Source organism: Geotrypetes seraphini, chromosome 1 (genome assembly GCF_902459505.1).
Source record: "Geotrypetes seraphini chromosome 1, aGeoSer1.1, whole genome shotgun sequence".
In the NCBI taxonomy this organism is placed as follows: domain Eukaryota; kingdom Metazoa; phylum Chordata; class Amphibia; order Gymnophiona; family Dermophiidae; genus Geotrypetes; species Geotrypetes seraphini.
The window spans coordinates 235,578,991-235,601,982 of NC_047084.1; positions in this window are offsets into that span (position 1 = coordinate 235,578,991).

The window sequence follows — 22,992 nt, forward strand, 5'->3', positions numbered from 1 at the left end:
CTAAACCTTCCTTGAACCCCTGTAGCGTGCTCTGGCCTATCACAACTTCCGGAAGCGCGTTCCATGTGTCCACTACCCTCTGAGTAAAGAAGAACTTCTTAGCGTGTCCTTCTTCATTTCTCAAGGCACCAATATGGGATAGCTCTTAATACACATTGACAAAAAAAATCATTTATTGGCCTATGTGGGTTAAATGTGGTATCTATCTTTTGACAGATATATTACATGAAAAATTTAATTTGATTAGTTCATTTGAATGCTAAATATCCCTTACCCTCTTCACAACTCTTTTACTATCTTCAACTCTGGTCTTCTTTAATTTCTAACAAAACTATTTTTAAACATAACACCTCTTCTCTGATCATATTTAAATCTTTGTCAGAAGCATTCATTTTAGCCAAAACATCATCAGTGCATTACAAAATTTATGATCCATAGACACTGAGACTTCTTTATCCAAAGAACAATGGTCTATGTTCTGGACGAAGACCAGCAGACCACTGGCATGAGCCCCAGTAGGCAAATCACTATTTTTTCTGTCACACAAAGCATTATGGACACCAGTAGAACAAAACAGAGCTCATGGAACTTTATTAAATCATTGCTGGTCTTGTAATATTCATACAGGAACCTTAGATCATTTAATTTTCTCCTGCATTCATTTTAAAACATTTTGGTCAGACATATGAAATAATAGAAACAATAGAAATCGGATATGTGCTATTATACTACACTGTGATACAAACTTATAATATTCCATTATTCAGGTTTAATTAGCCTTAATCTCTCTATTGAAAACAAAAGGCTTTTTTTACATTTTAATATCAGTAGCTCTAAAAGTAACCTTTTCTTTTTTCTTTATTAATTTCACTTTTACATCACCAATACTTTGGAGATTAACAGAAATTCTTGAAATAAAGTAAAATAAAACTGAGAATACAATAAGAAATAATTAACATCTTTCGCCCACAACATTTAGGTAATTGTGATCCAACATTAGGAAAAAGTGTACTATCTATAAGTAATAAAGGAACACAAAGGTCTCCTTTTACTAAGGTGCATTAGGGCCTTAACACGTGGAATAGCACGCGCTAAATTGTCACGTGTGCTAGACCTTAATGGCAGCATTGAGCTGGTGTTATTCTAGAAGCGTATCACACGGTTTAGTGAGCGGTAATTTGGTGCGTGCGTTAAAAACACTAGCGCACCTTAGTAAAAGGAGCCCTAATGCATTGAAAAGCCACTCCGAGACCCTGCCCCTAGCCAGGGCAGGATTAACCAATAGACCAAGTAGGCACATGCCTAGGGCCCAAAATGGTCAGGGGGGCCCTATGAAAGAGGGCATCAACATTATTTATTCCAAACGACAATGGGCCCCTCCAGCATCAATCGGCAATGTGGGCCCCCCCTCCCCGATCGGCAACGCGGGCCCCACCCCGATTGGCAACGGGCCCCCCTCCATCGACAGAAAGTAAGACAAGCAAGCAACATGGGTAAGAAAGACAACGGGAACTGTAATTGTGCAAGCGATGCTGCATGCCCAAAGCTTCCCTCTGACACAGCTTCCTGTTTCCACCTGGGCGCATGGTGGAGTGGGGGGGCAGGGGGCCCAGTGTACTTGTGTGCCTAGGGGCCCTCGACAAATTAATCCTGCCCTGCCCCTAGCCAGTCTACAGCGAACATATGGAATTTACACTATGACATTAATTTCTTCTCTAGAACTTAAAATTCCTCAAGCTGCTTAGGATCAAAGAATTGAAAATGTTTGCTTTCATGAACAATATAACAATTACGAGAAAATCTTAACACAAAGTTAGCAGATAAAGCCTGAATTCTGGCCTGAAGGGACAAGAAGGCTTTTCGCCTTATCTGTGTATCTCATGCCAAGTCAGGAAATACTCTTATTTTAGACCCTAGAAACCGAGAATCCAAATGTCTAAAGGAAAGCTTCAAAACATTGTTACGGTCAAGTTCAGAAGCGAAGGTAACCGGCAATGTAGTCCTAAACACTTCCAGAGAAGATTCCAAAAAGGCAGTAAGTCCCAGGAGTTCTTCCTTCTCAGCTGTTACCTCTGGGTTAGCAGGACTCCTCCAACCCTGGAGGTATTGGGCATGTGTAATAGGAGGAAGTTCCTCTGATAGCATCTTCAAAACTTCCATCAGAAATTTCTTAAACATATCCACAGCTGGTACCAATGGAGACTTAGAAAAATTCAAAAATCATAAGTTAAATCATCTCAATTGATTTTCAAGGTACTCTAAGCATTTAAAAATATAATTTCTATCTTTTACCATTGAGGATTCACATGTCACTGCCTGGAGTCTAGCCCTTAAGGAATCCATTTCTTGTCCATGTTGATTAGCAAGCTGTGCTTGAACCAAGACTGCTTCAGAAATATTCTTCAAATCCACAGTATTTTGTCTAACTTCTTTTAACAGAGAAGACTCTATGCCATTAATGGCATCCCACAGTGAATCATATGTCACAACGGCCGTTTTTGACTTTTCCCACTCCTCTGAAACCAAACTTACCCTGGTCTAAAATTTCATTAGATTACTCACTGTTTCCTGACCCAAGGTTTTGGAAGAAGCTGCGACGTCGGGGGGGGTGGGCGGAGCTACCACCCGCCTCTTCCCCTCTCTGTGTCCCGTCTACCTCTCTGTGCTGCGTACTCTGATGGCAGTGCTGCTCTATCTGCTGCCTTTCACTGCCTCTCCTTCACTCCTCCTCCGACTCTCCTGTGCACTTCTCTGCTCCCTTTTACTCCTCCTCCGACTCCCCTGTGCACTTCTCCGCTCCTCTCACTGCTTGTGCTAGCAGTCCTCCCGCCCTCACCGCTGTACCAGCCCTCTCCGATCCAGCAATTGGACACAAGCATAGGAGGAAGATGAAAGGCGAAAGCCCCATGAGTAATCCAAGAAAATACTTCTTTATGGAAAGGCTGGCAGATACATGAACTGGTGGAAGCAAAGACTGTATTTGAATTAAATAGATGTCATGTACCTTTCCTTTTTATCTCACCTCCTTACACATCCAGGGTAGGAGGGAGGGTGGTAGAAAATGTATTATTGTTTGTTATTCCTATTTTATTTATTGTATGGAAATTATAAATGTATATCTACTTTTATTACTTAAGGGGGGAGGGGGAGAAAATGAGTGTTTTTTTAATTATTTGCATATTTAAAGTGCGTTTCTTGATTTGTTTATATTTAAATTCATTGTATTGTACTATTTATATTTTAAAATTTATAAAGATTTACAAAAAATAAAAAAATAAAGCAAGGGGAAGCATGTAGGTTTTCTAAGGGAAAGGGAAGGGCAGTAGAGGATATGGATAAGCAGACTTCATGGGCTATATGGTCTTTATTTGTCATAATTTTTTTTCTATGATTTCCATCCATTTTATAAGAACATAAGAAGTGATAAAGTGGGTCAGAAAAAAAAGATTCATCAAGCCTCATATTTTGGTTTCAACAGTAGCTGATCCAGGCCATAAGTACTGAGACGGATTAAAAAAAAAAAAAAAAAAAAAAAAAAAGATATATCCTATGCCACTTAACCACTAGGGATAAACAGTGATTTTCCCCAAGTCTCTATGTATTGTAATAATGATGTGTAGACTTTTCCTCCAGGAAGCAGCCCGAACTATTTGAACTATTTTGAAAATCTAGTTGTCTCACCACATATACTAGACCAGGGGTAGGCAATTCCGGTGCTCGAGAGCCAGAGCCAGGTCAGGTTTTCAGGATATCCACAATGAATATGTATGAGATGGATTTGCATGCACTGCCTCCTTGAGACGCAAATCTATCTCATGCATATTTATTGTGAATATCCTGAAAACCTGACCTGACTCCGGCTCTCGAGGATCGGAATTGCCTACTCCTGTACTAGACCAAGGGAGCAATACAGTATAGTGGGTAAAGTACTTTTATTATTTATTTTGATTTTTAAACACAAAAGAAAAGTAGGGCTTAAGGCTGATCTTATCTGATAATCTTAAGGCAGGGGTGTCCAATGTCGGTCCTCGAAGGCCGCAATCCAGTCGGGTTTTCAGGATTTCCCCAATGAATATGCATGAGATCTATTTGCATGCACTGCTTTCAATGCATATTCATTGGGGAAATCCTGAAAACCCGACTGGATTACGGCCCTTGGACATTGGACACCCCTGTCTTAAGGAGACCAAATACGAGGCAGTGACATAGAGCCATGAAACTTACAAGTTATTCTACATATTCACCCCTAAGTTCAACACACTCGGCACATCATGTCTGAAGTTTCTTTAACTCCAAAAATACTCTGATGTTTGGTCATTGAAATACTACTCCACTGCTGCAGTCACCTCCAAATCATTCAAAATTTGTTGCCCGTTCAAACTCTTTTTAAGGTCCAGAAACAGAAATTAGTCAGATGGAACAAGATCTGGTGAGTAGGATAGATGGTCTATACACTGAAACCCCAACTGTGTCAAATCATCCATCATTTTTCCCGCCTTATGAGCAGATGCATTGCTTGCAAAAAGAGAACTCTTTTCAGCAACTTCCCTCTCCTTTTTTCTTTCAATGCCTCCTTTAATCTGCACAAGTTACAGTTGCATTCTCAATTAACTGTTTAGCCCCTTGGAAGTTAGTCAATCATTGCAATACCTTCCTGACCCCAAAACACTGTGGCCCTGACCTTTCCTGCTGACTTTTGGGTTCTTACATTTCCTTGGCCTTGGAGAACCAGAGTACCGTCATTGCATAAACTGTTGTTTTTATCTCAGGACCGCTGCTGTTCAATGTTTTTATAAATGACCTAGAAACAGGGACGAAGTGTGAAGTTATAAAGTTTGCGGATGACACTAAACTCTGTAGCAGGGTTAGAACAGCGGAGGAATTTGAAGAGCTACAAAGGGTCCTGAACAAACTGGAGGAGTGGGCAAATAAATGGCAGATGAACTTCAATGTAGAGAAATGCAAGGTCATGCATATAGGGAAAAAGAACCTGATGTTCAGCTATAAAATGGGGGGATTAGTGCTAGGGGAAAGTAACCTTGAAAAAGACTTGGGTGTGCTGGTGGATACAACAATGAAGTCAACGGCACAATGCGCGGCAGCCTCAAAGAAAGCAAACAGAATGTTGGGTAGTATTAAGAAGGGTATTACAACCAGGACGAAGGAAGTCATCATGCTCCTGTATCGTGCAATGGTGCGCCCGCATCTGGAGTACTGTGTCCAGTACTGGTCGCCGTACCTTAAGAAGGACATGGCGATACTTGAGAGGGTTCAGAGAAGAGCTACAAAAATGATAAAAGGTATGGAAAACCTTTCATACGCAGACAGGTTAGAAAGGCTGGGGCTCTTCTCCCTGGAAAAGCGGAGACTCAGAGGAGACATGATAAAGACTTTCAAGATCATGAAAGGCATAGAGAAAGTAGAGAGGGACAGATTTTTCAGCCTATTGGGAACCACAAGAACAAGGGGGCACTCAGAGAAATTGAAAGGGGACAGGTTTAGAACCAATGCTAGGAAGTTCTTTTTCACTCAGAGGGTGGTGGGCACTTGGAATGCACTTCTGGAGGTTGTGATAGGACAGAGTACACTACGGGGTTTTAAAGAAGGATTGGATAAATTCCTGAAGGATATGGTGATTGAGGGATACAGATAGAGGTAGAGATAAGATTATGAAAGGATAGATAGAAGCATAAAGGGGAATAAAGGGTTTTAGACAAGGATCACCTTACAGTTCATGGACCTGATGGGCCGCCACGAGAGAGGACTGCTGGGCACGATGGACCTCTGGTCTGACCCAGCGGAGGCAACTTCTTATGTTCTTATGATCATAGTGGTGTAACCATCTTTCATCAACAGAAACTAGTCATTCCAAAATGTTGGCACTAACTTACTGAAGATGCTGCAAAATAAATTTGGAAGTGTCCACTCAACATAGTTTCTTGTCAGCATTCAAACATTTGGGCACCCACTTGGCTCACACTTTCTCCATACCAAGCTGCTTGTGGATTATACACCCAACACATTCCCTGGATATCTATAACATAACATAGCATCTTTATTTTTATTCTGCAAAACCTTCCAGTTCTATGCAGTATAACAATATAAGAAAAACTGCACAAACATAGTGAGCTACAAAATCATAATCAATATAACAAAACATATCAACCAGCCATTATTAATTCTCAACAAATTTTTGAAACAGATAAGCTTTCAATAACTTTCTAAAATGTAAATATGAAACAGAGATAAGTATTAATTGGTGAAACTCAGATTCCCAGCTAGCGGCCTAATAATAAAGTAGTCATCCATGATGTGGCTTGCAAACACAGCCTTTGGGTGAGGAAAATATAAAAAGGACCAAATTATGCTGTGAATGTACAGGAGAAAAAAAATAAATAAAATGAACCATTAGATAATTCAGTAACAAACCATAAAACACTTTGTAGCAAAAACAACTGAATTTAAAAATAACCCACACTTCTACTGGTAGGCAGTGTAATTCACAAAAGTATGATGCCTCAGCAATTGTTTTAGCCAATAATTGCTTATCTGCCAAAATCAGGTCATGGACATGGCCAACATTTTCAGGGGATTACACCGTTTCAGGCCTTCTAGACCAGTGGTTCCCAACCCTGTCCTGGAGGACCACCAGCCAGTCAGGTTTTCAGGACAGCCCTAATGAATATGCATGGAGGAGATTTGTATGCCTTTCACCTCCATTATATGCAAATCTCTCTCATGCATATTCATTAGGATTATCCCAAAAACCCGACTGGCTGGTGGTCCTCCAGGACAGGGTTGAGAAACACTGCTCTAGACCTTCCAGCATCTTCGGTCTCATAATCTCCACGCTGAAAGTTTGCACACTACTTCTTCACTGTGTAGTATGAAGGGCTTTTGTCACTCAATGTTTGCTTCATACATTCATGGATTTCCTGAGGAATTTTCTTCTGCAGCAATAGGAGCTTCATGATGGCTTAGAGTTTCACACTTGAAAATTCCATGCTTTTCATTGACATGGTTCCATCAATGATCTGAAACAATGTCAAAACATAGCATTACGATTCTGCAAATTGGCACTGTGCAAAATAAAATAACACTCTTTTGAACTGCAGTGGCAAAATAACACTCAGAATTTAGGAAGTTGCGCTGAGAACTGTTCAGCAACCCCTCATAGGTAGAAAAGATGATTGCAAAACTCAAGAGAATGCTTAGTTGCATAAGGAAAAGAATGACAAGCAGGAAAAAAGAAGATGATAATGCCTCTGTATAGGTCTGTGGTGAGTCTCCATGTAGAGTACAATGTAGAAATCTCAGAGATTATATGTTGGGTGAGGGGTGCATGTTTCAGCAGCTTTAGACATGGAGGCTTGGCCTCATACTAAGTAAGCCATCGTGTTCTAGCCTACTCTGCCTTATATTACTCCCAATAGCTGAGCAATAAACATTAGCTCAGGACTAAGTCAAAAACTTGGAGGTAACTGCAAAGCTTTCTCAAGAACAAAGAGGAGAGCAAGGGGGAAGCAAAGTCACCAAATTAGGAAACACAAAGATTGTGCATTGTCTCTCCCTTTCCCAAACTCTACACAAGGTCTCCTATCACCTCTCCCTACTGCTGCTGTTACTTCCATACTACTTCTTTAAGATCACATAACCTAGTGCTCCCAATAGGTCCAGCACATCCAAATTTCCAAGTTTATTAAAATTTTACTACCCCACACCTTGGGAAAGCCATCAGGGCGGTTTACAAGCTGAAATACACTAATGTGCATATATTAGATACAATAAAATCATAATTAAAACATAACAGATGGACACGACATAAAGGACAGGGAGAGGAACTAAATAATATAACAGAAAAAGAGGGCGGGAAACATTAGGGAATTTCCATTTTACATGATACCCTCAGTACGGTATATAGAAAGGGAATATGGGATATAACAGGGGTATGATATTTTGATTTTTGGTGAGAAGTGAAATTGTACCTGCTCAGTTCAATCCTTGACCATAGCCCTCTCAATGTAAGAACAGACAAGGAAAATAGTCTATTTTCATTTTCCTATCATTCCAATAAAATACCTTATTTATCCTTGTGACTATAGGGCCGGAAGAAAAGAGCAGACAGCAGATCCCCCCATTATTGGCCTAGTCCAATAATAATCTATCTCCCAGCTGGTGTTAATCAGTTGTCAGGGCAGTTCATAAACAATTTTAAAATCTTTGCCTGTAGCTTGCATCTATCCTCTTTTCTCTGCTTGTTCTAGACTTTACCTTCATTTCATCTTATGGCTCCTCTTTCCTTCTCTTTCACAACTTGGTATTCTATCTTTCTTTCATATATCCTTTTTTTTTTCTTCCATGTGTATATGTGGCTGTCTCTCACTTCCTCCTAGACTCACTCGTCCTGCCTGTCTTCATCTCTTAACATTAGCATTTGCACTTTGTCACATTTACATCCGCAATCATACCAACTATTTGTGGATCAATCAGTTTGGCGGCAACTTTATTTTTAATCTCCAAAATCTTATTAAACATTGTACAATTTCATATCAAATCCTAACAACACCCCCAATAATATTTCACCCCCACAGGGAGCTATTCGGTGCTGATACTAGCTCCCCATTAAATTGTATCTTTCAACATCTCCCAAAACATGGCCCACAGTAATGTCAGGCCATGCTTCCCTCACAGTGGTGCCACCTACGAGATTCACATTTCATCATTTGTCAACTGAATATTTACATACCCCAGCTGTGCCAAAGCACTCTTTTCGCTCACCCCTTATTTTGTTCTAAGTATGTTGCGACCCTCCCCTCCCCCCCCCACCAACACAACATAATCTCCTCTAAAACATAACTTTCTCAAGAACAAAGCTACTAAACTGAGGAAGGGAGGGAAAATTTCCTAATATCCATCCTACCCTACCCTTCCCTTTCACCACAAATATTTCCAAACCACCAAAAACTCCCCCAGCCAATCCCTGCCCAGCTTCACTCTACATAATGCTCACCCACTTCCACCAATCACAACCTCCCTTACAAACCTCTCCTACAAACCCTAACTCACTCTAATTCCTATTCTCCCTCTTCCAAACTTTCCTATTAAACCACATCCACCAACCCCACACACCTCATATGTCCCAACATTAGTGACTGGCTCAGCTAATGTTAATTTCCACCAGATAACTCTGGTGTCATCCTAATGTCTGCTCCTTCCACCAGGCTCCTCTCTTTCTTCTTTGAACCCTTTTCTCAGCTTATAGGACATTTCCTGAGTCTACTGCTTGTAGCACAATTTGTTACTCTTTGTTTTGTTGTCAGCTTTCTTGTTCTGTCTTTTCCAGTTTTCCTGCATTTGCCCTGAGTCTTCCTTCATTTACCCTACTCTGCTGTAAGCATTTCATCTTAGTCCCACCTACCTGCCCACCTTCGGAGGTGGCACCAGTTACTCTGCATCATAAATTTGTTTTTTGTGCTGTACAGTACGTATTGTCACACACCTCCAATATGCACCAGAGAAGATTTAGGAGCATGTTGTATTCATCAGTGCCCTTCTTTATGCACTTCCTCAAAGTACCTTTTATGTCTTTTACGCCACTTTTTTATTGTATTGTTTTCCACCTCTTGACCCCAGGAATGTTTCCTTTTTCTAAAATCTCAGTGGCTGAAAAACAAAAACCTCTTCCAGTAGGGGATCAATCCTACTATATAGTTAAGGCCTATGACTATATTGAGATCTATGCCATTCATCTCTTGTTCCTATTTCTGTTCCTTTAAAAACTGGCCTTTAAATGTATGGTCTCTGCAATAAGTTTCAGCTGGTTAGGAACCTTATTTAGGACTCACCTTTGCTTGATTGAAACTTGGCTCCAGCTTTGGCTTCCTGGGTATCAATTTATTTTTTGCAGCTGTGAACAAAAAGGTGGGAGGCCTGACAGTGATATACACTGCTAAATTACAGATCAGCCTGGTGAAATCTTGCTTCTCAGCTTCATCTGAGTTTGGCTTTCAGGATTAATAGTTCCTTACCAATTGATTTTCTACCAATCTATCAACTATTGCCAGTGTCTCCATGCATTCAGTCCATTGGTCTCTTAGGTGATTTTAATATATCCATCCTCCCTAATTCTATAATGTGCAAAATTACATAAGCAAGAGGCATGCAGTTAGGCATGGTGGATGAAATTATGTTGCTGCCTAATGCCTACGCTTGCAATTAGGTACATAATTGCTCTTAGATGCTATTCTGTAGGTAGCACCTAAGTGCTGTAGCATATAACTACAAGGAGAAATGCCAGTTGTCGGGGCATGGGCAGGCTGTGGAAGGGTCACACACACATGAAGTTTATGGAATAATATAAGCTATGCACCTAATTGCCATTGTTTAGGCTCTCATATTTACTCCTGCCACAGACCAGGCATAAATGGCCACACCTAAATGTCAGTGTATAAATGCAAAAAGAAGACATAAACTCGCCTCGAGAAAAAGTGAAAATATCCAACAAAAGAGGCAGGCAAAATGTCTAAACAACCAAAACAGTTAAATTTATTGTATTCAAGTTCATAAGTTACAATGTGTACAATAAAATCCAGATATAGTTGCTTGATTAGAAAACCATTGAGTTAGACCAGGGTGGGGGGAGCAGCTGGGCAGCTAAGTGATACAGCTGCTGTCACACACCATGCAGCCCCATCACCCGCCCCTCTACCTCAGATACTGCTGCCTGCATGAGGGCTGCAGGATGCACTGCATATTTTGGTGTGACCTTCAGCCTTTGCCACACTGCTGTTTCAGTGACCTATTCTGTATGTGCAGGTCAGTGAAATAATACTAACAGGGTTGTAAATGGGAGTGTGGCCCTTCCTGAGCTGCAGCCCCTCCCCCCCAGTGTTGTGTCAGGGGGGCTATGACCATCAGTGCCTACGCCAGCAATGCACCAGTGGATGCTGGATGAGGCCCATCAGATGGACTAGGACTTGAGTCTAAGCATGCAGCTCCTGCAGCAAGTTTCGATGCATGAATGAGACTTGCTGCAGGAGCTGCTGGATCAGCTCATGGATGGTGGGGCCAGCTGTTGGACCTTGCCCAGCATCAGGGGTGTGGATCTCTCTTGGGAAGGCCTCCTGTGGCTTTGTCAGAGGGGGTTGGGCAGGAAGACGGGAACCCCAGTAGTAGAGGCAGCTTAGATAGATATAGGCGGGAGGACAGGCAGGCAATATCCATGGTGGCATGTGCCCCCAACAAACAGCTCATGTACCCCCAAGGGTATGCATACTGCGTGTTGAGAAATACTGGGTTAGAGGTCCAGAGGGGTCAGCCTGGAGCCAGAAGGTGGTCTGGTAGTCTCTGTATGGAGCATTAACATTGTTGGATTTAGGTGTGGCTTAAAATTGCAGACAGGCAGGTGGCTGGGTATAGTGTGGTGAGTTAGCCCCATGATTGCTCAGACTGTATAGGTGTGGGTCCAGAGATAAGGGGGGGAGGAAAGGAGTGTTACATTTCTGGGGTCACCCCCCCCCCCCCATGTTTGCAGGGCAGAGTTGGGGTGAGCCTTGAAGTGTTGATGCCTTCTGGTGTGGTTAGTGCTTTGCACAGTATAATTTTTCCCTTAGTGAAGACATGAGCAATTGAATGTATTGCATTTACACCCTGCCTGTGTGCAGTGGGTACATAGGAGTGATGAAGTGTTCCTGGGTGGTTAGACTGTGGTACTCACCAGTAGAGGGTGTTGCATATGTGTCTCCATACTCTCAGGAGGACAAGCACCTCATTCTCCTCTCAGGAGTAGTTGGCCTGCCTCGTTAGGGACATCCCTACTCTCTCTCTCTCCACTCTCTCCTTTCTCCCTCTAGTGGTATCTTCTCACTCCCACAGAGGCATTATTTCCATGTGCATTGATATAGATCAGGGATCTCAAAGTCCCTCCTTGAGGGCAGCAATCCAGTCGGGTTTTCTTGATTTCCCCAATGAATATGAATGAAAGCATTGCATGCACATAGATCTCATGCATATTCAATGGGGAAATCAAGAAAACCCGACTTGATTGCGGCCCTCAAGGAGGGACTTTGAGATCCCTGATATAGATAGATTAGATAAGATAGATAGATATACGAGGTCTGACAATTAAGCTCATGAATTTACAATTGTGTGCTTACGTTGGCATCGCTGTACAAACAACTCAGTATGGTTTCTTAACCTTGGTATATCAGTGTCTCAAAGCTGTATTTGTGTTGATGTGTTGCGGTATCTTGCTGAGTGACATTGTTGTTGCATTTTTTGTGTGCAGTTGCAAGAATGTCGGAGCTTGAGTTATAGTAATGAACAAACAAATTTCTTGTTAAACTTGGAAAGAGTGAAGTGAAATCAGGGCATGTTAGTCCTAGTTCGTGGGGATAATGTAATGAAGAAAACAGCAGTGAACAAATGGATTAAACATTTTTCTGAGGGGAGAGAAAGTAAACAAATAACTGCTCGTATATAGATAGTAGATACAGTATAAATATCAATTCACATGGTGAAGCACATACAGTACATAAAGGATGCTGCAGGGATGTCATCTCACCACTGTGGAAACATACTGACATTACTAATGACATTCCCCATAGTCAAATATAGGATTGACATTTTATGGAGAATATTTCCAAAGATGTGGAGATGTTTTATGATGAACAGTAACTCTGACTTTGGACATACTTTTGCTGGACATTTCTATTGGCCATTTTTGATACATGGGATATAGTTTGGACTTTTTTTATTATCACCAGTGATTTCTATGCATTTTCAATAGGACGTCCAATGTCGAACTTAGACGTCCTATCAATAATGCCCATCCAAATGATCTCTGAAGCTGATATTACATTACATTACATTAGAGATTTCTATTCCACCATTACCTTGCGGTTCAAGGCGGATTACAAAAGAGATAAAAAATGGAGGGTTACAATGGAAGAACATTTGTCCTTTCTAGAGAGGTAAAGAGTAGGTTATGTAGTTTCTGTGTGGCGGGAAGAGGGAGGGGGGAAGGACGGTAAGTTTGAAGTTAGAGCAGTTTCAGGAATTTCTTGAAGAATGTAATTTTTATTTCTTTTCTGAAGTTATGGCTGTTTCAGGAATTTCTTGAAGAGTAAAGTTTTTATTTCTTTTCTGAACGTCTTGTAGTCTGGTGTCGGTATCAGTAGATTGGAAATTTGGTTATCTAGTTTAGCTGCTTGAGTGGCCAGGAGGCCATCGTATAGTTTTTTCCGTTTTACTTCTTTGATCGAGGGGTGTGTGAATGGGGTGTGTGTTTTTCTATGTCTGATTGAGGTGGTTTGTATGAGGCGGTTGTTCAGGTAGGTTGGGCTGTCTCCGTTTAAGGCTTTAAATAATATACAGTAGAATTTAAATAGTATTCTTTCTTGGATTGGTAGCCAATGTGAGTTGATGTATGCTTCTGTAATATGGTCGTGATATAAGGCAATTTGTTCATAAGCTGAGTTATGGGTATATTATCCATTACTTCTATAAGTAATGCAATATAATTCATATCAAGTATGATGCAATATCATCTTCAGATCGCATCATTCATTGCTACTCCTTGTGACCCTGGGCAAGTTACTTAATCTTTCAGTGCCCACCACTTTGAACATCAGCTTTGAAATGCCAAAGCCACAAAAAGGCAGTATACAAGTCCTCATTGCCTTAAAAAGCAAGTACTGTCCAAACCCAGTCAGAGATTTATTTATAGATGCAGTCAAAGATGTATTTTAGTCATTTCCTGTTTAAACCAAGATCTCTTCCTTTTATAACTCATGTATCTTCTGCCATTTAAAAGTTAAGGGTCATATATTCTGACCTAATAGCATATCTTGAAAACTAGAGCCAATCAACAGTTTTAAGTATCATTTTTGTTCTTAATGACCCATTTATGATAGAAGCATTTTGGTTGTAGACTACTGTTACAGAGAAGCTGATAGCTGCCCAACTCACAATCTGTCAGGCAAGAACTAATGTATGACATCCTCAGCAAACAAGTTTTTGATTACACTATTTTACTGAATGGACTGTACAGTACTTTGTTAGCCTTGGAAGACATTATTCGAGTTAGTTTGGATCAAGTTAAAGAAGGTCTCCTTTTATTTTCTTTGATTTTGCATCTGCCTTATATAAGGTACTTCTCCAGTGTTTGGTAGATTTTTCAAACGCCTGGAACTGTACTTGGATAGTTTCAGTTTTATCTAGAAGACAGATATTTTATGCCAGTTGATGTCACTCTCTTTCCTTTCCTTTAAGTTCCTCAAGACTCAACTGTGAGCCCAATTCTGTTCAATCTTGGTTCAAGGTAGATCATAGAGTAGAACATTGGGACATCATCCCCAAGAAGAACAAATTAACCCAATTTTAAAAAATATGACAATCTTTTCTAAGAGAATAATGAATAAAACTGAGTTTTCAGTTGATATCTAAAAGGATAATAAACCTTCACAGACCTGAGCCAAGTGCAAGTTTCAAAGGAGTGTAAACAGATCAAGTTGTTATGATAATCAGGACCCAATCTATATATTATTTTGAAAACACACATGATCAATTTTAAATTCAGTTCTAGCTCTGGTAAAGAGCCATTGTAGCCTCAGTACATATGGAGTAGTGTTTTCTGTGCCAACCCAATGTTAATTTACCCACAATGTTCTCCTATTACCTGCAATCTACATAAAATTGTGTATTTGGGATGCCCAATAATACTACATTACAGTAATCCAGATGTGACAAAGCTATAGCCTAGACTACTATTGGAAAGCGTTGTCGTTCTAAAACTGGTTTAATCTGCTGCAGCAATCTCAAATTAGAAAATATTTTCTTAACTACATAGAAACATGGAAATATGATGGCAGATAAAGGCCAAATGGCCCATCCGGCCTTCCACATCTACGCTAGCCTTTCCAACCATTGGACATTTCCAAACTGTTCTGGCAGCCTCTGCAGGCCTCAGCCAGTCAGCTATCTTCTAATGCACAGTTCTTCAACCGCCGGTCCGCGGACCGGTGTCGGTCCGCAAAAAAATGTTGCCGGTCCGCGAAGGATTCGGGTCCCTAGCCACAGCAAAAAGTGCCGGCGTCAGCTGACGTGCAACTTCCTGTTGCCGTCGCTATGCCGACACTCCTGCCTTCCACTTCCTACTCCTGCCGCGTATGTCTCCGCACCCCCAGACAAGCAGGGGCAGCTTTGTGTGCTTTTAACTTCGGCACACAGCTGCCCCTAGGCAGTATTTTAGTGCAGTTTCATGAGGCAGCCTCGGGGCCTTTGATAGGCTGGCCCATATCACATCATCAAAGCGGGCCGGCCTACCAAAGGCTTCGAGGCTGCCTCATGAAACCGCAGCTAAAATACTGCTTAGGGGCAGCTGTGTGCCAAAGTTAAAAGCACGCGGAGCTGCCGCTAGCCTACATAGAGGAAACATTTGCTGGAGAGGGAAGGAGGGAAGGGAGTAGGGGTGCTCTTGGACAAGGGAGGGGAAAGGGCTACTGCTGACAGGGGAGAAGGGGAAGGGATGAGAATTACTGTTGGATAAGAGGAGGAGGAAAGGCTGAAGGGGTACTCCTGGACAAGGGAGGAGAAGGGGCTACTGCTGACAGGGGAGAAGGGGAAGGGATGAGAATTACTGTTGGATAAGGGGAGGAAGAAAGGGAGAAGGTACTGCTGGACAGGGGAGGAGGAACATTGGAAGGAAACAGCTGGCAGGGAGATTAGAGGAGGGGAAGGAGTCAGGATGGAATGGAGAGATCAGATGAGGGAAAGGGGAGAGACAGAGGAATGACAAAGTAGAAAGAGATTGATGCTGGGAAGGGGGATCAGATCAAAAATAAGGAAAGAGGGACAAAGATGCTAGATCTGGTGTAGGAGAGAGGGGCATAGAAAGAACGCAGATACCATATGGAAGAGGGAGGGGTAGAGGGCAGACAGTGGATGGAAGAGGCAGATGCTGGATTGAAGAGACAGAGGGCAGATGCTGGATGGAAGAGAGTGAAAAGAAGATGAAAGCAGAAACCAGAGACGACAAAAGGTAGAAAAAAATAATTTTATTTCTATCTTGTGATTAGAATATATCAGATTTAAAATATGTATCCTGCTAGAGCTGATGTTAGACATAATTGGGGAGTGCAAAGCCCAGACAGTGCATCTTTAGCTTCCAGCTGGCTTAGGGCTCTCTCTGACCAGGAGGCAGTTGCCCTAGTTCCACTCCCCTAACACCATTCCTGCCATGTGTGACTGTGGTATTCTGTTAGCATGATATTTGTGTAGCATTCTGTAATAATTTGGCTTATTCAGTTTTCTTGATAGTAGAGGGGATATATGTGAATGGGAGGGGAGACGGGGGTTTTGTTGATCCTTGCCCTGTATTATTTATATTTATAAAATGACAATTGTACAGAATATTGTTTCTTTTTATACTTTAATAAAATATGTTCAATATAAAATCATAACTATTTGAGGCTTGTGCGGATGGGATCAGATGGTTAATGGGACCGAGCTCGCGGGGATGGGGCAGCAATGGGGTTTTTAAAAATTTCAGTCTTATTAGTTTGCCGGTCCACGATATAATTATTTTATTTCCGCCGGTCCATAGGTATAAAAAGGTTGAAGAACACTGTTCTAGTGTATCACACAAGCCCTTCTCACAACCACTATAGACTACATAGCATTTCCCCAGACTAAAAAGCAAGAGACAACACACAATGATCCAATTTTATGAGGCAGCCCAATTCCCTTATGTCTTCAGTGTCGGATCCTGCCAGATCCGACAGCAGCCCTGTTTCGCATTTCAACTGTTTCAAGGGAACTGGCAAACAATTCTTCTCCAAAAAACCACTAAATAGGAAAAAGAAATGTCCCAACTTGCACTCACCAACAAACTGAAACTCTATCCAGAAGCCGTGCATTTAAATCTTTATTCTACTCTTTGGACTTCTCAAATAAAACTGCTATTAAAATTTCCTTCATTTGTCCAGATTACATTTTTTTTGTTCCACTTTTCTTAGTGCATCCACTTACACCACGCCGCTAGCAGGTGTAACTGGACATTCCTAAATATAGCACTTTAACATTTAAATGACAGTATTCTATAATCTGTGCATGTAAAATTGTGCACACTCATTTCCATGCACCTCCCACTACAAAAAAAAAAACAACAACAATCCTTGCATTTACACACTGTCCCCCAGATTCTATAAATGGCATCCAAATCAGCGCACAATCCAGAGATTCATATACACATAAATGAATGAAAACACAACAAACAAACCAAAAAAATTAAGATACCACAATCCAAGATAAAAATATAGAACCAAAACTGGATCTTATTAACTTTTAGGAAAAATAAGAGTGTGGGGAGTGTGTGGCACAGTTGTTAAAGCTACAGCCTCAGCACCCAAAAGTTGTGGGTTTAAACCCACACTGCTCTTTGTGACCCTGGGCAAGTCACTTAATCTCCCCATTGCCCCAGGTACACTAGATAGATTGTAAAACCACCAGGACTGACAGGGAAACATGCTTGAGTACCTGAATAAATTCATGTTAACCATTCTGAGCTCCCGTAGGAGAACAGTATAGAAAATTGAATGAATAAATAAATAAATAAAGAGATAGTGATAATAAAAAATATTTAATAATAAATCAGCCCCAAGCATTTGGGGGACAGGATCTCAGAGAGTCGCCACTATTTATCAGCAGTCATGCAGGAGATAGCGCTTTCAAATCCTTATAGACAAGTGTTTTAATTTTTATAGAAAAGTTTTCAAATTTACATAAGTGGATTCTCTTCTCCGCATTTCTGACTGCAATGATATAGGCAGACTGGAATAGTTCAAGTCTTTGACTTCTGAATTGATTCTCTGAGGAAGCGAAGGGCGAAATGGGCCCATAAGAATCACCAATGCAAGATAAGTGACCTTGGCAGCTGGCAATAATTACAATTTTTTTAATATAAAATAGTATTGAAAATGCATATAGAAAAACAATTTAAAAATTATTTAACCATTGTACACATTTAAAGATTTGCAGTTTTGCACACTCAAAGATTTATGGAGGAGGTAGGAGGATCAATGATTAGAATACGGTTGCTCTGGCTGAACTACTCCAGCTGAATTGTACATATTAGCAACCTATCTAAGATCCTTTCCCCAGAATCCTTGGGGGTGATTTTCTTACTATCACTATTTCTTATTTTTTCCTAAAAGTTAATAAGATCCACTTTTGGCCACATAAATTAATGAGCCATTAGTAATTAGTTGGAACTAATTTGGATTTATACACAGATCTGGTTGTGCACAATTATATAATGATCTACACCTAAATCCTCTCATATGCAACCCAGAAGGGAGTGTGACCATGGGAAAGGATGTGGACAGGTCAGGGGTGTTGCAATGAATTTTGCACAATGTTTCCCAAGTTATGGACTAGGATTTACACCAGATTTCAGCGGGTGTAAGTCCTCATGTCTTAAATCGGGTACTAAAATCCTGCTAGGTGGTATTCTTTAAAGGGTGCTTATCCTGGAGTGCCCATTATAGAATAAAACTGAGCGTAAGCCAGATTCTGTAATGGGCTCCTAAAAAGATAGGTGCCTAAAGTTATGTGCCGATTGCATGTCAATCACACTTAGGCACCCATTACAGAATTGCGCTTAGCTGTGACTAACAAAACTTAAGCAACTGTAATATAGGCCAGGGTTTTACATTATAGGCACTTAAGTCCTTTTAGACAATTTTGCCTATTGGTGCCTATTTCTCCACCCCTAAACACATCTACTTTGGTGTTAGGCACCACTAAGCACTATGTGAGAGGTGCCTATTAGAGAATGACACGGGGAAAAAATCTGTCCCCGTCACCGCCCAGGACCCGGCCCACCATCCTCTGCACCGCCCCGTCACCGCCGTTCCCTTCACCGTCCCGTCACCGTCACCGCCATCCCTTTCACCGCCCAGTCACCGCCACTGCCATCTCATTCACCGCCCCGTCACCGTCCCCGCTGCATCCATATAAGTACTGTAATATTTAGCTTATTCCTTTCTTATAAATCAAAGTTCCTGCTGCTGAACTAGAGAAAGAGATGTTCAGCTGGCAGGGCTTTGTTTATAAATTTTTATCAACACAACTAATATACTATTTTATCCTAAAGCAAAAAATAAATAAATAAATATAATTTTTTTTTCTACCTTTGTTGTCTGGTTTCTGCTTTCCACATCTTCTCATTCAATTCCTTCCATCCACTATGTGTCTTCTCTCTGCATCTTCCATTTGCTGTTACTGTGCCTCTCCCTTCACCCCCCCCCCCAATTGGTCTAGCACCCATCTTCTTCCCTCCGCACCCCCATAGTCTGGCATCTGTCTTCTTCCCACTCTGTCTTCCACATTTCCCTTCGGGGTCTGTTCCTCTCCACCCTCCTTCAATGTCTGTCCTATTCCTTTCCACCACCACCCTTCCCTCCCTCCTTTACCATCTGTTCCTTTCTACTACCCTTCAGCGCCTCTCGCGTGGCCTATCTATCTACCTTCCTCCCTCTTATTTTCATGGCACGTTACAATGTAATTTGTGCAAGCCACTGGAGCCTGCGAGCTCGGTCCCTGTCCCATCCTCACAAACCATCTCGCTTCTGTGCTCCTATTTTCTCCATTTCTAATATCTCCCCTATGTATCTGTCATTGCCCCCCCTGTGTCCTTATACCATCCCCATGGCATGTCCCCTTTATGTCTCTGTCCCTATGCCCCATGCACATAATTTCCCCTCTTTCTGTTACCTTCCTGTGTCCAGATTTCCCCTATCTTCCTCTTCCATACCAGTGTGTTTCTTCTTTTCAAACCATCTAGCTTTTTTCCCTCTTTCTTCCCCCCCCCCCCTCCCTGCTTCTAGCATCTGGCTCACCTGCGTGTCCTTCCCTTTCTTTCCTGCTGTGGGTTTTTCTTTCCGTCTTCATCCCCTTGGCCCAGAATCCTTTTCCCTTTCACTCCCTCCTTCCAGTTTGAGCCGGGAACAAGCGCGATCGCAACGGTCCTCGCAGCTCCCACCCGCCTGCCCAATCGATCCAACTGTTTAGCCAGCTCTCTCCCTTCTCCTCACTTTAGTTTGTAGGGTTTTTTTTTCGGCGACCTGCACGCTTTCCCAAAGAGCCGCGCACGCGCGGCTGCTCAGTGTTCAATCTTCTGCTCTGCTGCAACTTCCTGTTTCCGGTTGCATCAGAGCAGAAGATCGAAACTGAGCAGCAGCGGGTGCGTGGCTTTCTGATAGTGTGCGGGTCGCCGAAAAAGAAAACCTACAAACTAAGGTGAGGAGAAGGGAGAGAGCTGGCTAAACACTAGGATCGATTGGGCAGGCGGGTGTGGGCTGTGGGCTGCGGGGACCGCGCGATCCTTCATGCCTCACTGCGGGGACAAGACCATTCACCGCCCCATGGGGCGGTGAATGGCCTTGTCCCCGTCACCGCAGCGACTGCTAATTTTCGTTCCCCATTTCGGCGGGTCACCCGCGGCTAAACGCGGTGGCCGCGGGTAAACCGCCACCGTGTCATTCTCTAGTGCCTATCTCTTGTAGAATTGTACCTAAGAAGATAGGCTCCTATCACCCAATTAATGTTTATTTTTTTCAATTATAAGCTTGTTAACGCTCATAATTGAAGCCAATATACTGATTAAGCTAGGTGCCTAACTTTATGTGCCTATTTATTTAGGCACCTATCTTTAGGCAATTCTTATAGAAATCCCTCCATAGTGCTTACATTTAGGCACTAACCTCCAAATTCTATAAAGTGTACCCAAAGTTAGGCACTTACATCGGCATGCCTAGCCGATGTATGTGCCTATCTTAATTGAGTAATAGGTTAAATCAGCGCCAATAATCTGCACTCAACACCTCTTAATTGGTACTAAGTGGAGTTAATTGAAAGTTAAGCGCCTAACTTGGTAGGGGAAATTCTCTAACAGGCGCTTAGGGGGAAATTCTATATAGGATGCCAGACTCAGCAGCTGTCTTTGAAGTGGCTGAGAATTGCAGACTGGCATCCTATACAGAATCATGTCGGTCCTAACGGACAGATGCCTTACCCCACCTAATTGCCCCAATTCTATAACCAGTGTCCCTGCTGTGATCAGCTGAGTAGCTGCAGCATAGACACCCCTCCCCCTTGTGAAGTCCCCAGGCAAGAGGGATGCCCATTCCCTCCTGCCAGAACCCTACTGGATTTTTCAATCCCCCTAACCGGTGACACCGCCGTCCATACTACCCCAAATGGCAACAACCCCCATAGCCCCCCCCCACACACACACACACACTCCCCTCAATCTTCTAGAATCCCCCATCTTGCACCCTACTTGGATTGGCCTGACTCCGATTGGTCCAGGTATCTAAGGCCCTTCCAATCAGAGACCAATCAGAACCTAAGGCCCCTCAAAACCTGGTTTGGGAGGGTTAGAAGTTCTGGGAGGGCAGTAGGAGGGAATGGGCATCACTTCTACAGGAGGAATTCTTGGGGGTTCAGGGGTTCCCACAGGAGGGAATGGGAATCCCTCCTTCCGGGAGACTTTGCGGGAGGGTTCTCTGCCAAAGCCATTCAGCTGATTGCAGCAGGAGGATTCCCTTGCCGCGATCAGCTCAGCGGCCACATCTATTTTTGAAATATATTTCAAGCATCTTTCACAGCCTTAGGGAGATGCCTGAGGAAGCTTAAGCTCATCCAAGGCCACTTCCGGGCAAAACCACATCCACACCCATACCCAGCCTTGAGTGAGCTTAAGTGTCCCAACGCATCTCCCTTAACCGCGACAAATGCCTACAGTGTAAGCAGCTTGCCTTAGGGGTTTTTTTTTTAAACGTGCATCCCTGATTGGCTTTTTAGGCAGCGGTAGGACGCCTATCACCACCTACAATCAGGACACTGTTTATAGAATCTGCCTCAAAGTGTAAAGCATATAGTTAAAAGTGGGCATGGTTAGAGACAAATCATGGGCATGTTTTTCAGTTAGGCGCCTGTTTTTGAGTTTTTGTTACGATTCTAAAATGGGCATGTAGATATTTTAGGCAGAATATATAGAATAGGGCCCTAAGATTGTAGAGTAAGGAAACAGTGACACTGAATATATTGTATGTGATTTAATTGCCATAGCACTTATTTAAACAAAATATTGACTGTATGGTTTAAATGCTAATTCATATGATCTTTCCTATAGAACAGTGGTTCTTAAACCTTTCCTGGGCAACCCCCAGCCATTCAGATTTTTCAAATATCCCTAATGAATATACATGAGGCAGATTTGCATGCCTGCCACCTCTATTATTTGCAAATCTGCCTCATGCATATTCATTAGGGATTTCTTGAAAACCCAATTGGCATGGGTCCTCTAGGACAGGTTTAAGAGCCAATGTTATAGTAGAATGTACTTGATTATACATAAGAAAAAGTAGTCTGTTCATTCACATTGTCTCTTTTCTTGATGTATATTCTACTCACATTCATTTCAAACTTCTCCTCCCTTAGAGAACCGGCCTCTCTGCTCCTACTAAGGGGAATGGCTGTTCAAGGTTACCACAAGCATAATTAGTGCCAATATTGTTAAAAGCCTTATATCCTAAACTATTACCAGAGGCATGAACTGTTCTATCTTACCTTGAAGGTGGCATGTAGGATGAACTGTATTTTGTGTTTTGAACTTATCTCTGAAAGCACAGCCGGTGCTGGGATTAGAACTTGCATGTATGGGAAAAGAAGCAGCAGAAAAAACTAGAATGTTTGGTTTTTGTATTGATGCCAAATTTTGACCTTTTTGTTTGGAACTTTCATTGATGTTCAATAAAAGTGTAATATTTGGACAAACCAGGCCATTTTGGTGTGCAATTTATGGGAGACACCAGGCAAGCTGTGTTCCACCACCCTTATGCACGCGCCAAGAGTAGGATTCTGCGGAGCTACTAGGCCTCGCCAGGATCCCGGTCCCACACTATTCAGCAAGTGGAGGAGATTCAGGGT